Source organism: Topomyia yanbarensis, chromosome 1 (assembly GCF_030247195.1).
Source record: "Topomyia yanbarensis strain Yona2022 chromosome 1, ASM3024719v1, whole genome shotgun sequence".
NCBI classification, from domain to species: domain Eukaryota; kingdom Metazoa; phylum Arthropoda; class Insecta; order Diptera; family Culicidae; genus Topomyia; species Topomyia yanbarensis.
In genome coordinates this window covers 24,361,497-24,374,225 of record NC_080670.1, presented here as the reverse complement: position 1 = coordinate 24,374,225, position 12,729 = coordinate 24,361,497, and the positions used below count along the sequence as shown (strand labels likewise).

General features: G+C 39.9%; 1 protein-coding gene across 2 annotated transcripts in view; it reads left to right on the top strand.

The window, feature by feature from the left end:
• LOC131677119 (luciferin 4-monooxygenase-like) overlaps positions 1 to 12,729 on the top strand; it is a 93,638-nt gene that overhangs the window by 49,044 nt on the left and 31,865 nt on the right. The window lies entirely within an intron of this gene.

The window sequence follows — 12,729 nt, the reverse complement described above, 5'->3', positions numbered from 1 at the left end:
CAGCACTCACCCTTCCAGCGGTACCCAAATCAATCCTGTAGAGATTAATGATCGTAGCAATATGTTTAAAAGGTTTTTTTCCTCTATCGAAGTGAGATCCCTCCGTCCGGATCCTAAATAGCCAATAGGGGCGACAAGCGGTGCGCAGATTTGCTGGCAGCCGAAAGCACACCTCTGGGAAATTTGCATAGGACTTCTTGTCTTGATATAGCCGTCTGATGAAAACAAGCACCCCCAACTAAAGACCATACAAGTGAGATCTCGAAAGAGCGGGAAGAAGATGAAACAACAAGCAGCCACGGTGTTTTTGCCACGGACCAAGCAAAAAAAGGATTGAGCTGAAGTCAATCACAATCATTGTGTGCAGCGGAAAGGGTGCGGTTACCCTCAGTGAGCTAACCGTTTAAAAGTCGATCTATCTTCGTCAGGATTGAATTTTCACCACGAAGTAATCGTAGATTATTTTGGTACTGATTTGGACAGCCGAATCGGGTGGGCGTTCCGGGCAGAATAGTGCTGAGAAAAGGGATAACGATGTTGCCAGTTGAACCAGAGAGCAGCGGTTATAGGACCGAGAGGGGTTTCTTTGAGAATCCGTTCAGAGCGGTATCACTGGCAGTAGGAAGAAAGCTTTTTTAGAAGTTTACGTTAATCGACGGAATTTCATGATACTGTAATGGTTGGCACCGATGAAATGTTTGAGTTTGACTCCTGCACTAAAAAGAATTTTGTTCAAGGATAAACAAATCTTTTTGCACCTAATAATCACTAGCTATTTTCCAACTCACTTCTTTTACCACAAGTTCCCTGTTGAAATACCGATGGTACGCCACACATAATCGCGAAAATTTCTGCTTGGAATACGGTACAGTATCTACCAAGCCAATGAGACTGGTTTAATCTCACAGTCAGTATAACGAACTACGTATTCTTCAAATTGTCTACGAAAACTACGTGTGACCGTAAGGTCTCTGGGAGCAAGTGTATACTCATCCCAAGTAACCATTTAGGGCCACGGTATTGTGTGGTTAGTTGCACGATTTATTATGTTACTGTTCCAGAGCCCAGTGACGACAGTAAGACGGTATGTGGTTCAAGAGTGCCTCTAGAACGCACCAGTCATCGCCATTAAGACCATCCTCTGAAGATGGTTTAACTTTGATTGGATTGTCAGAACTTCTCCCTTTTGCCACCGAACAAGGTACCCGTACGCCAGTATTGGTCTAACAATTGTTGTCCAATAGATCCACTGAATGTACTTGGGTTTGAGTTCCTAAGATTTGCGAAAGCCTATCTACATTTATTCGTCTACATAAGTTTTGAGTCAAGAATTACTCCAACGTACTTAACTTGATCTGCGCTTTAAGTTTCCTCAACAAGCAGCCATAGAAGTGGCGACAGCACACCACCTTGAGGACATCCGCAGACGTTCAGTTTCCTTATCCCTACTTGTCTTAACGATGAGCACAGATGTCGGTTGCTAAGCATTGCGTGTATCCAGTTCGTGATACATGAAGGTACTCCATGACCTCGTGCCGCTTCCAAAATGGATCCGAAAAACACGTTATCAAAAGCACGTTCAAAATAAGCATAAGCATAAGAGATCGCCCGTAGTTGCTACTCCGTTATTGACCAGAACCAAATTAGGTTGCAAAATGTTCATTGAAACAACATGCTTGGGAATAACATGATGAGCCACATTGTACAATCTATATAGATCCCTTATTTATCAAAAGCACGTTCAATATCGAGAAAAACTCTGAAACTTGTTTGCTTTTGTGAAAAAGCTTTTTCGATGTTGTAGACAACATTCTGTAACAGGGTGGTATGCATGTTTAATTGCATGCAGCGGGTGCTCACCCAAGCTAACAGCCCAAATGTAGTGGTCGATTAAATGTTCCACTGATTTGAGAAGGAAGGAGGTCAGACTGATAGGTCTAAAGCTCTTTGCCTACTCACAAGTGAGGCGACCACCTTTGGGAATGAATTTGACAGTTATTTCCCGCCACGCTTGCAAGACTACAAGTAAGAATCATTTTCAAAATATGCTTGAAGTGTTCGTATGCTCTTTGAAGTAGAATAAGAGTGATTCCATCTTTTCCCGGAAACTTATACGTAGCTAAACTCCACTAGCAAATGTCCAACAATCACAACTACCTGAAATAAACTCAGGGGCAGTCGTCAGTGATGGCTCCGTACAGGCTGGAAAGTGTGTGTGTGTGTGTCAAAAACACAGTTGCGTACTACATCTTCGTCAGACGAGTAGACGAAAGTAACTTATTTAATCTGCTAGTCTCGTTGAGACTTGAGGCATTTGTGCAAAGGCTTTTCCAACCACTTCGCTCAAAGAATCGAAAAGCATTTCGGTATGCTTTGCAACATAACTTAGAGGCCTCCGACCCGTCCCTGCGTCTGCAATTCCAAGCTACTTCTACTTTTTCAGTCGAACTGGTTCGGTATTACACCGAAGTGCTCCCCTAGAAACACGCATAACTCGAAGCGAACGAACCTTTTGGTATGCTGCTACCATTCAGTGAGTTGGTTTTATCCACGACCTCATCCAAGTCACTTGGAGATGCAATTGTCAAAAGATACTCCTGAAACCTAGTCGCCAATACCTCTTCGTAGAGATCCCAGTTCGTAGATTTGGGATTACGATAGGTGACGATATCTAGCGAGACGTTTAAATGATAAAAAAACGATGTACTTATGATCAGTTAACGACGGTTCGAGCTCGTTTGGTTCGAGCCAGTTTGCCGACTTCTGCGTAATACTGTCAGAGCAGAGAGTTACATCTAACACCTCTTCTTTGCCACCTCGTGCAAATGTTGGGCCATTTCCTATATTAAGTATGTACTGCTTAAGTATTCAATCAATTCGGTGCCTCTCAAATTGATATCTGAGCTGCCCCAAATTATGCAATCCACAGTGTGATACAACTTTTTAGCAATCATCAGAAGGTGATAGTTCATTATGCGGCAAATATGCCGAACAATAGACCTATTTCTAACCAGTCATATTGACTGTGACAGCACAAATATCACAAGTTGTGAGGTAAGATATAAGACATGCGTTAATAGCACTAGTCGCAAGTATACATGCACGAACCATTTCACGTTGATTCGTCATGCCATTTTGTTGAAAGCTACGAAGCTTTCCAGTTTCTTTTATGAAAATTAGAAGTTTCTTTTATGAAAATACGGTTCTTGAACCAAAGCTATAGAAGCTTTTCCTTCCTGCGCAAGGCATAGTTACTGTACGTCTATGCTGAAGATTGATTTATGCTACACTAACCATACTCAATCACAGCACTACACATTTCATTATCATCATGTTGTACAGCAGCTAGAAGATACCAAACACGTTGACTTATAATCGCCTATAGCGAACCCCAAAATGGGTATTAGGGACATGACCACCAGTTGAAACCCACGATTTGCGAAGAAACTAACGTCCACTGTGTCAGAGACTCGTTTAACTCTCGACACCCCCTGCGCGACTGGCATATTTAAGTCCTGCCATCCATTCAGTCCTCGGCACGGAGAAACACCTTGACTTGACCTCCTGTTTTAAGTCACCTCTTACGACATGGGTTGAGAAACTTCAACCTACCGGATGCCACACGGTTTGAAGAATTTGTACACCCACAATTTTGACCAGTTCCCGGAGGACTTTCGAAGCCGTCGAAACTTAACAAAACAGCTAAATACACTGTTTATGCCAACCAATGAACAAATTACTGTCAGCCATTAGTCTTGAACCATTACCTTCAAAAGCCGAACCAGGTCTCGATTTTGTCATGTTTAAACAGCAAATCAGAAGCTTTGTGCTCCAGGGACCAGCAATGTGCTTCGCAAATACAAGTAACGTTACACTTTACGTTTAATATTGATTGTAAGTCGGGACTTTATTCGTGCGTTGTCTAGGCTTATGTCAAATCATTTTACCTTGGATGCGCAGCTCCGCGTCTTGCGGAGAGGATTACCACGACATTGAGCATATTGTTTGGCCGTGTACAGAATATCTTGAAACCAGACCCCGATTAGTAGATTCATTACCAAGTCTGAGAAAGACCAATCCATATTCCTGTTAGAGACATCCTTGCTTACCGAAATCCTCTGTATATGGAACTTATCTTTCATTGTTTAAGAACATTGTCTATCAAATTGAATTACATTAATTTTGTCATACTCTCATCCTAAGCTAATGATAAATCAATTAGATTTTCCCAAAATGTCAGTTTTGATTTGTAATGTAAAATATGCTCCAAAATATTAGATCATAATGAAATACAAGAATCTAAGAAAAATGTAAACCTTCAAATAATGATAATTAATATAATGCCAGTTTTAGACAAATTTGTTTTATCAAAATATTTTATTCTTGAGAATTTGTTGTAACATGTTATGTAAAAAACTGGCTTAAAAAGCTTTCGCAAATGCCGAGTCAAATAAATGTATTGGAAAAAACTCCGTGTCGATATGGCCAAGCATGCAAAGAGACGTACTCGTTAAGCAAATGGTAGCCGATTGAAGTCCCAGATATAGGCGCGCTAATGTCATTTTTTTCTAATGACGCTGTGGCAATGTAACTTTCATACCGCACGTAATTTTTCGTTGTATATAATTAATGTTTTCTGCTACATTTAAATTTAACTGAAATATCATAGGTTTCTTTCAATCTGTGTACTGAGTTAGGTTAAGCCGACAAAATCACCATATTCCTACTTCAAAACCTTTTCAACTAATGCTGTTTCTGTTCAATATTTGCAAGATGTAGGTGAAATATTCCAAGCCGACATTAACAAGAAACCAACCGAGAACAAGATTGAACACTCGGTTAACACAAATTATTCCACCCGGAAGCCCGATCTGAAAAATTTCACATCAACTGTTGATCACAACCACCGTGTCAATAGCCCTCGCATAATCCTCATGATGCTGGAAATCGCCAGCCTCCCGATACACCCACTGCCTGTATCACAATTTATCCGTTATCAAACAACTACACACGCAAAACATCCCAGCATTGTTTGTGTTGTTTGGTTGTTTATTATTTCATACAATAATGATAACATTTTATCAGGCTGGATCACGGTGTACCACGGTGGCATGTACTGCTTATATCCTTCCTTTTCAGCAGGGAGTAGAGTGGCAGTTGCGTGCGTATCAGTTACTCTCGACCGGCCAACGGTGATTGAGTATACAGGGTGTTTGATTCAATGTTTGAAATCTATCGTGTGGTGATATTTAACCATGAATTAAACACCCTGCATACATGGTGATTGTGTTCTCACATCGGATATATTCGAGCCGATCATTCATTGTGGTGGGACATTAACCAAGGTTGAATAAGGATGAGAAAAAACGGTAATATTATCAAGCACGGTAAATTATTTCAGTTTCAGTTTTCATTTCCTACCTGAGTCGTATAAAAAGTTGGATGAAATATTTCAACGCGTCGCAAAAAAATACCACCCTCCAACGAAATGTTTTCACTCATCCAGAATCTATACCGATCGGTAGTGAACCGAGCCTCGGCGTGAGTCATTAATCAAAGCAATTTGAGTAATCGTGACCCCAATAGCTCTGCTATTCCTTTTTTGTCGCTTGATGCAGTTGTTTCTGTTAGTGATATAGACTTCGAAGTTTGTGGATATATGATTAATTAGAACCTTAAGCATATTTTCTCAACACTTGAATGAGACAAAAAACTGAAACTTATAGTTTAAAAGTAAAACTGACTCAGTTTCTGAAGGTGTGTTTGAATCCAGTAGCGAAATCGGGTTATATTGTAACCTAAAATATAAAGTCACTTTACCTACGATTTGCCTGCTTGTCGCCCCTTTCTGGAGATTTGCGGTAACTAAAATTTGAGTTAAAATATCCCGGATTTATTTTTCGGCTTAGTAGTCACCGGAGTTTCAAAGACTTTGGTTTGTCCGATGCTGCGAGACGGGTTAGAATCATCTACAGGAGATAAATGATTTTGTTCATTCCACGTTAGGTGGCTTTTTAAAGCGCATCGTCATTAGTTTTATAGTCGAAGCAGTAATCCTCTCGACTTCAACAAAAACGTTTCTCTTTCTAAAACTCCGCACACAGCTAAGACGAAAAATAAATCCTGTAAAATTACAACACAATCGATATCCCTTCTAACAGTAATAAAGTATTTTCTCGCTACTAAAATGTACCCAAGCACTCAAGTACGCTAATTGATCATTAAAGCCCACTTGCCCTTTTAAAGCTCCAGAACAATCGTTTCCTCTGGTCGGGATGCTTCAGCAGTGGCTTAATTGGCTACGGCACGTTTTCCACTCGATACCGCTTCCACAATCGACCTTTTACCATCAATTGGTTCGCAATTTTTCATCTCGATTTTTTAGCCCCACTTCTATGTTGTAAGTACTACACTGTTTGCAAAAAGCACTAGCACGGTGTAATAAAATCCAATTCGGCGATGATTTGTGGCATTACACACGATAGAGGACGCTCGCCCGATTGGTAGTATGGAACAGTGAACCCGTTGTATGACCGGGCTGCGTGGTAGAGGCCAGGCGGAGGAGAAAAAAAAATCCACAACCACCGACACCGAGATGAAAGGCGCTCTGGGTGGTGCAAGCAAACAGGCAGCCGTGAGCCAGCAATCATCAATCATAATATTTATTGCTCACGGGTCAATAGAAAAAAAAATGGAATAGGGTGATAAGCCCTTGATCACCATGTTCCTATTGTCATCCTCTTCATTATATAAGTTTGTACTGTTTGGTTTTAGCTAAGTGTAGTAAAATCGATTGTAGGAAATAAAGTGGTACGGCAAACTGTTGTAAATAGTGAAATCACTATATTAAAAGTGCTAACTATATTTGTTATCTAATTTATTTTGTTAATGGCAATAGCCTTCAATCCATACCTATCATAGCCAATGAAAAAATATAGAAAGAAACAGTGTTAGGATTCAAAAAGGATATTTTTTCGACATCATTTATAATTTTTTTCAAACGAAAAAAACAAAATGGCGCCCGTGACGTTCTGTCTAAGGTAAAGTGCGCGTGGAATTCCAAAACTGCGTACAGCCAGGTGCCTCAGGATCGATCTGAAACACAAAACTAATAATAAGGCTCTATAGTAAACTAAATTTCTTGGAGGAATGACTGAAGAACGGGTAAAAAACTTCAAATTTGACGTAATGGTGCGATTTCAAACTTTGGCATAATTTTTTAGCACTTTTTCCACTTTAAGCTTTCAATAAAATAGTGATGTCATAGGTCCTTCCTCCTATGAAAATAGTTTTCTTTCGAGAGGTCAAAAGATTAAGGCATTAAATTGAAGCGTTTTATAAGCAGTTTTGAAAAATCATGTATTGAGAAAAACGATTGTATACTATTCGCCCGAAAATCATTCCCCAGAAAGCCATTCCCCAGAATTCCACTTCCTAGAATATCATTCCCCAGAATATACTATTCCCCAGAAATTCATTTCCCAGAATGTGCCATTCCCCAGAATTCCATACCCCAGAATGCACCATCTCCCAGAAAATGATTCCCCAGAAAAGTTTAACTTTTTTTTATTGATTTGATCTTTTCAAACGTACTACTCGTTCCCACTTCCATCGAACGACATTCTTCGATTCGGTCACATTTGAAATGATTTGCATTGTGTTGAAATCGGAAGTTAGGATGACATTATTTATTCCGAATTAAAATAAAGAATGGCTAACTTTCCCCAAAAACCATTCCACAGAAATTAAAATACCGAAGTGTTTTCCCCAGAAAGGACTATTCTCCAGAAAACCATATCCAGAATGAGCATTGGTTCATTCCACAATTATAACCATTTCCCAGACATTTTTTTTTTTGAAGCGGGAATTTTTTTGATGAATATCAAAGCATTTCTTTATTAAGTTGGTCATATTGCTCCCCTTGAAGAGTGCACTGGTAGCAGCATTAGACAATAGCAATATTTTTACTTTTCTTTTAATAATATAAATATACATATAGTACAAATTCAGTACAGGTGTGTTTTTCAGTGCCATTTGGCAACAACCATTGAAAGCGATAGCCCCCTTCCTAAACCAGAAGAATGAAACAGTGTTATGTAAGTAAGGTTATATGGCGAAACCAAAACTTTGTAAATTACCTAAGTGAAGGAACTGATGCATTATGTTAAGCTGGTAAGGATAAGTCGTCGAAAGCGGCGGCTCCTCGCAAAAATATCGTGGCACCAATTCGGCCAAAAAAAAAGTAGCTACACCTTTTATACACGGTTTCAACCACTCATTTACAAATTAGTTAACCCTCAGGCCCAAGAACAATTGGTATATCCCCCGTATACTTGCGCATATGTCAGTGGCGCCATAATCGCAAATGCGATAACAGTCCCAACTAAAAATATATTCAATTCAAAATGACCGCTAACATTGACAAATAATTGTTGTCGAGTATTATGTCTGTAACTCTGTGGTATAAGTAGCATTTGGCGTAAGGTATGAAAATACTTTCAAATGTATTTAGTGCAACCTGTTTGAGTAAACCGAGCAATCGGGTGGATCGTACATTTGCGTACGAAACATTCCCAATACAAAAGAAAGATAAATGCTCTAAAACCCACGAAACCATTTGTCAAAATATGCATTCATTTCGATTTTAATGTGGATTCAACCAAAGCTCCAAAGAAGGAATCAACATATATGTTTGAATAAACCGGGCAGACGAAAAGATCACAAGTTTGCGTGCAAAAGTTATTTGGCGTACAAATTCAAAGAACTGCTCATGTTTGAAAGAAGGAACCAAGTCCTATGTTCGAGTAAACCGGTTATACGAGAGGATAAGGGTGCTTACAGAGTGGCGGCGAGAAACTGAGCTGGCGCTGATGCTGACATTAGAATGCGAGATGCGAGAAACCTGCTTGCTGCAAACCAAAGGGATGATGTCAGAGTGAAAGCTGAGCGGATCGGCGCCGACTGCCTGCTTTTACTCTAACGGGTTCCATTTGATATGCTGCAAGCAGGTTTCTCGCATTCTACTGTCAGTACCAGCCCCTCAGCCTCTCGCGGTCACTCTGTAAGCACCCTAACAGGTTTGCTTGCGAGAGGCCGCCGCTTTCGACACATCCTCAGCAGCTTAACACCGCATAGGTTCCTTGAATTAGGTATGCGCAAACCTTTGGCTTAACCACAAATAATGAATAAACCATTAACTTTTCTGGGGAATGGAGCATTCTGGGGAATGACTTTCTGGGGAATGGGGCATTCTAGATAATGGTTTTCTAGGGATTGGTACATTCTGGGAAATGTCTTTCTGGGGAATGGTGCATTCTGGGGAAGGGAATTCTGGGGAATGGCTTTCTGGGAAATGGCTTTCGGGGGAATGGTATACAACCGAGAAAAACGCGTTTAAAGTTTTGAGAACACTTTCGTTGAACTATTCGTGGTAGAATGCCAATATTTGTAACAATTGCATGGAATTATGAGTTCTGGCGTAACCCTACTAAAAATAAGTGGTATTTCAGCTAAAATCTATAAAAAAGATTTGTGATTTATAAAGACGAATTTGAGTTTAGGGGTTACACTACTGTAGAATTAAAAAAAAAACCATAACCGTGTTTTTCTCGGAACCACTTTTTTTTGAGCTGGCCAGAAATGTAACTCGAATAAATGATTTTTGATCGCTTTGAAATTGTGACAATATATTCAAAATTAATGTCCCCAGCGACGTACGCAAGATTTTATTTTTTTATTACTTAACTTTTTTAATTAACCCTCCGGAAGTCGCGTCAATTGCCTACTGAACGAGCAGCCGCAGATGCTCTAAGATGATTTCGCTAAATTTTCAGTGCAGCGTGCACTCAGTGCACTAGCGCGACTGTCGGAAGGTTAACAGTTATGGGTCGGCGTTTTTTTTTACACTCAAAAGGGCGCCTTTTCGAGTAAAATCAAAATATCGAAATACGCTTGCTATTGATTTAAGAAATCAGAAAAACTTTAGTTTTTGGCTCTAGGTCAAAAAACACAGAAGATAGGTTTCCGGCCGTGGACCCCTTTCAAAATAGCTTGCTTGTGGGAAAATGCTGCTGCACAGCCGCCATCTTGTGATGGAATTGCTCGAAAAATTATTTTGTGTGATTCAATACTTATGCTATAAATCCCATTTAACAAGATCTCGATTCACCTCTTTATAGCGCCAAGAAAAATTCTCGAAATATGCTGATGGCGCCGGTGGTTGAGTGGTAAGCGTGACCGCCACTCATTCCAGTTGGCCTGGGTTCAATTCCAGCCGAGGTCGTTGAGATTTTTCCGGTCCATGAGTTGATGGATCGATATCTAGTCCAGAAAGCGGAGTCACCTGACTTGCGTCGGTAAAGAAGAAGTAGAATCCAACTTCTATACTTACTATCAAATATCCTCCTCCCGTGATACTTGTGGAGTGTGTTGTTATATACTTGACCTGTGGATTTCTTTATGAGTAATGAAGAACTGCCGGGATCTAATTAGGTTTATCACGTTACTGGTAATGAGATCAGCTCTTTATCAATCTCTGCTTTTATATAATGTTCTGTAAAGCTGTGTGCTCTCTCATGCTGACAGATACTTTCTAAAAGGGTTTGGATTAACTGTTCGAAACGGTAAATTACAGAGTGCTGCTAACTAACAACATTCCTTCCTTTTCCTTCCGCGATCTACGTTCGGGCTGGGCCGGCGTCGGTATTGATCAATAAACACTTTAGGATTACCAGGAGTTGCACATTGAAAGATGTTTCGCTACCCCCAAGCATAATTATCTACTGATTGCATGAGCAACTTCGGCTATTCCAGGTCGATAACGGAGTAGCAGCCAGGGGTAGTCGCACAAACTCCAATTCAAGAAATATTCCCGAAATATGCCTATTTTTCGTGCTCCACAATGGTGTAACCCCCAGGTTTAGATGTACCTTCATATATTTTGAAGGAAAACACTTCGTCTCAATATACCGAAACTCCAACTAATTTCGTTAGAGAATTGTAAGCACATTTTACAGGAATAATAAATCTTGTAAGATATAAAAATACCGTCCTTGCCGTTCTTTGCTAAGGTATACTAAAACTATGATTTTTCTTATGACAGAATTTATTAAAGGGTGAGTATCCCAATCGAAGATAATCATATTTGAAAAACTTATATGTTTTATGTAGAAATTCATCTTGCTAAAATATGAATAAGCCTTGCCTAGCATTTAATTGAAAAGAAGGGCTTTGCAACTTACAACAACTGGTAGTCTACCTATGCTAAGCTAAGCTAAGCTCCGATAAATAACTTACCCTTCATTTCTATGCACTTTGTGGTCGATTCGTCGCAAAAAAGGATAATTGTAGTGCTACGATCTCACTGATACTAAGAATTCTTCCCGGCCAGGCATGAAGATCAAATACAAGTAGATTTCGCGAAAAAAATGCTTGACCGAAATAATATAAGAATTTTTCAGTCCGTTTATTGTGTGGAAAGTTGCAAAATGTCTACCTTTTCTACGGCTGTAATTTTGCTGCCTACATTCTCCTTTCTCCTACGACGTTGCTGTCGTTCGCTAATACAGGATGCCCAGCGCTGTACGGCAGCCTGTAAACAAAGCAGTAACATGACAAAAAAATACTACCACCAGACGCGAGCGGTACAGCTTCTCATTCCTTATTTTACATTTTTTAATATTTTTAGTTTATTTAATATTTTTAATCACAAACGGCGACAATGAATGCGGTTCATTTACGCCACGACCGGCATCAACGCTTTCGTGTGCGGGCCTCTCCCTTTGATTGTGCAGAGAAAAGTGTACAAAGCGAGAGAACAAAGTTTACTACGCCACACTCTCACCGAGCAGTCGGAGTACAGCAGCAAAACAAAAATGTATTTTACTGCTGAATGGAAAAGTGTACTCGGTTTGGCAACCGTTCTGGCCAGCGCAGTAGTGGATGCGTCGCTGTAGTGGGCTGTACGGCTTGTGCAAATGTACCGGAAAAATGTTGTTTACCGGTACCGTTCGCATCCCTGATTGTGTGTATTGTGTGCGATAAAATTTACTGATTTTAATGATTAAATCAACAATGAAATCGTCAATAGATACAGATCCGAAAAGTTTCATTTTCGTTTATTTTTTATGAATTTTTTTTTTATTTTGATTATAAATGTTTTATCCTTAGGGTCATTCGCCTCTTTGTAGGGGTAGAGAAATCTCTTTAGTAAAGTCTCTAACCCTTTGAGCGGGGTTGGGAAATGAACCAAGGTGAGCTGCGTACAAGGCAATTGATTTACCAACTACGCTATCTCCACCCCCAATGAATTGTTTATAACAACCTGGAAAAGATCAATCAAACCAACATTTGCACAATTAACAAACAAATCGCCGCCACGTAATGAAAGAAATCATGCATTTTCAATCGTGTGTATCCTTACCATAGATAAAACCTCTGTAGATGATGTACCAGAAAATATCGTTCAACTTTTCCAGAAACGGCTGGCTTCAACTCAACCTTATTTCATACAAGGGGAATGTCTATTACCTTACAGTTCACCTAAACTTCCATTTATGGGTTCCTGCTTCGCAGAAGCCGGCATCGAGAGGGGATAAAAGCAGCAGCAGCAAGTCGATTACGCTGTATGCATGATTCGATTCCTTTGCCTTTTCTCGTTTTCCAGTTCTTTGGCAGAACGATGCTACTCCGGAAGTCACGAATAGATCCTTTTGTGAACTGTATACGAGG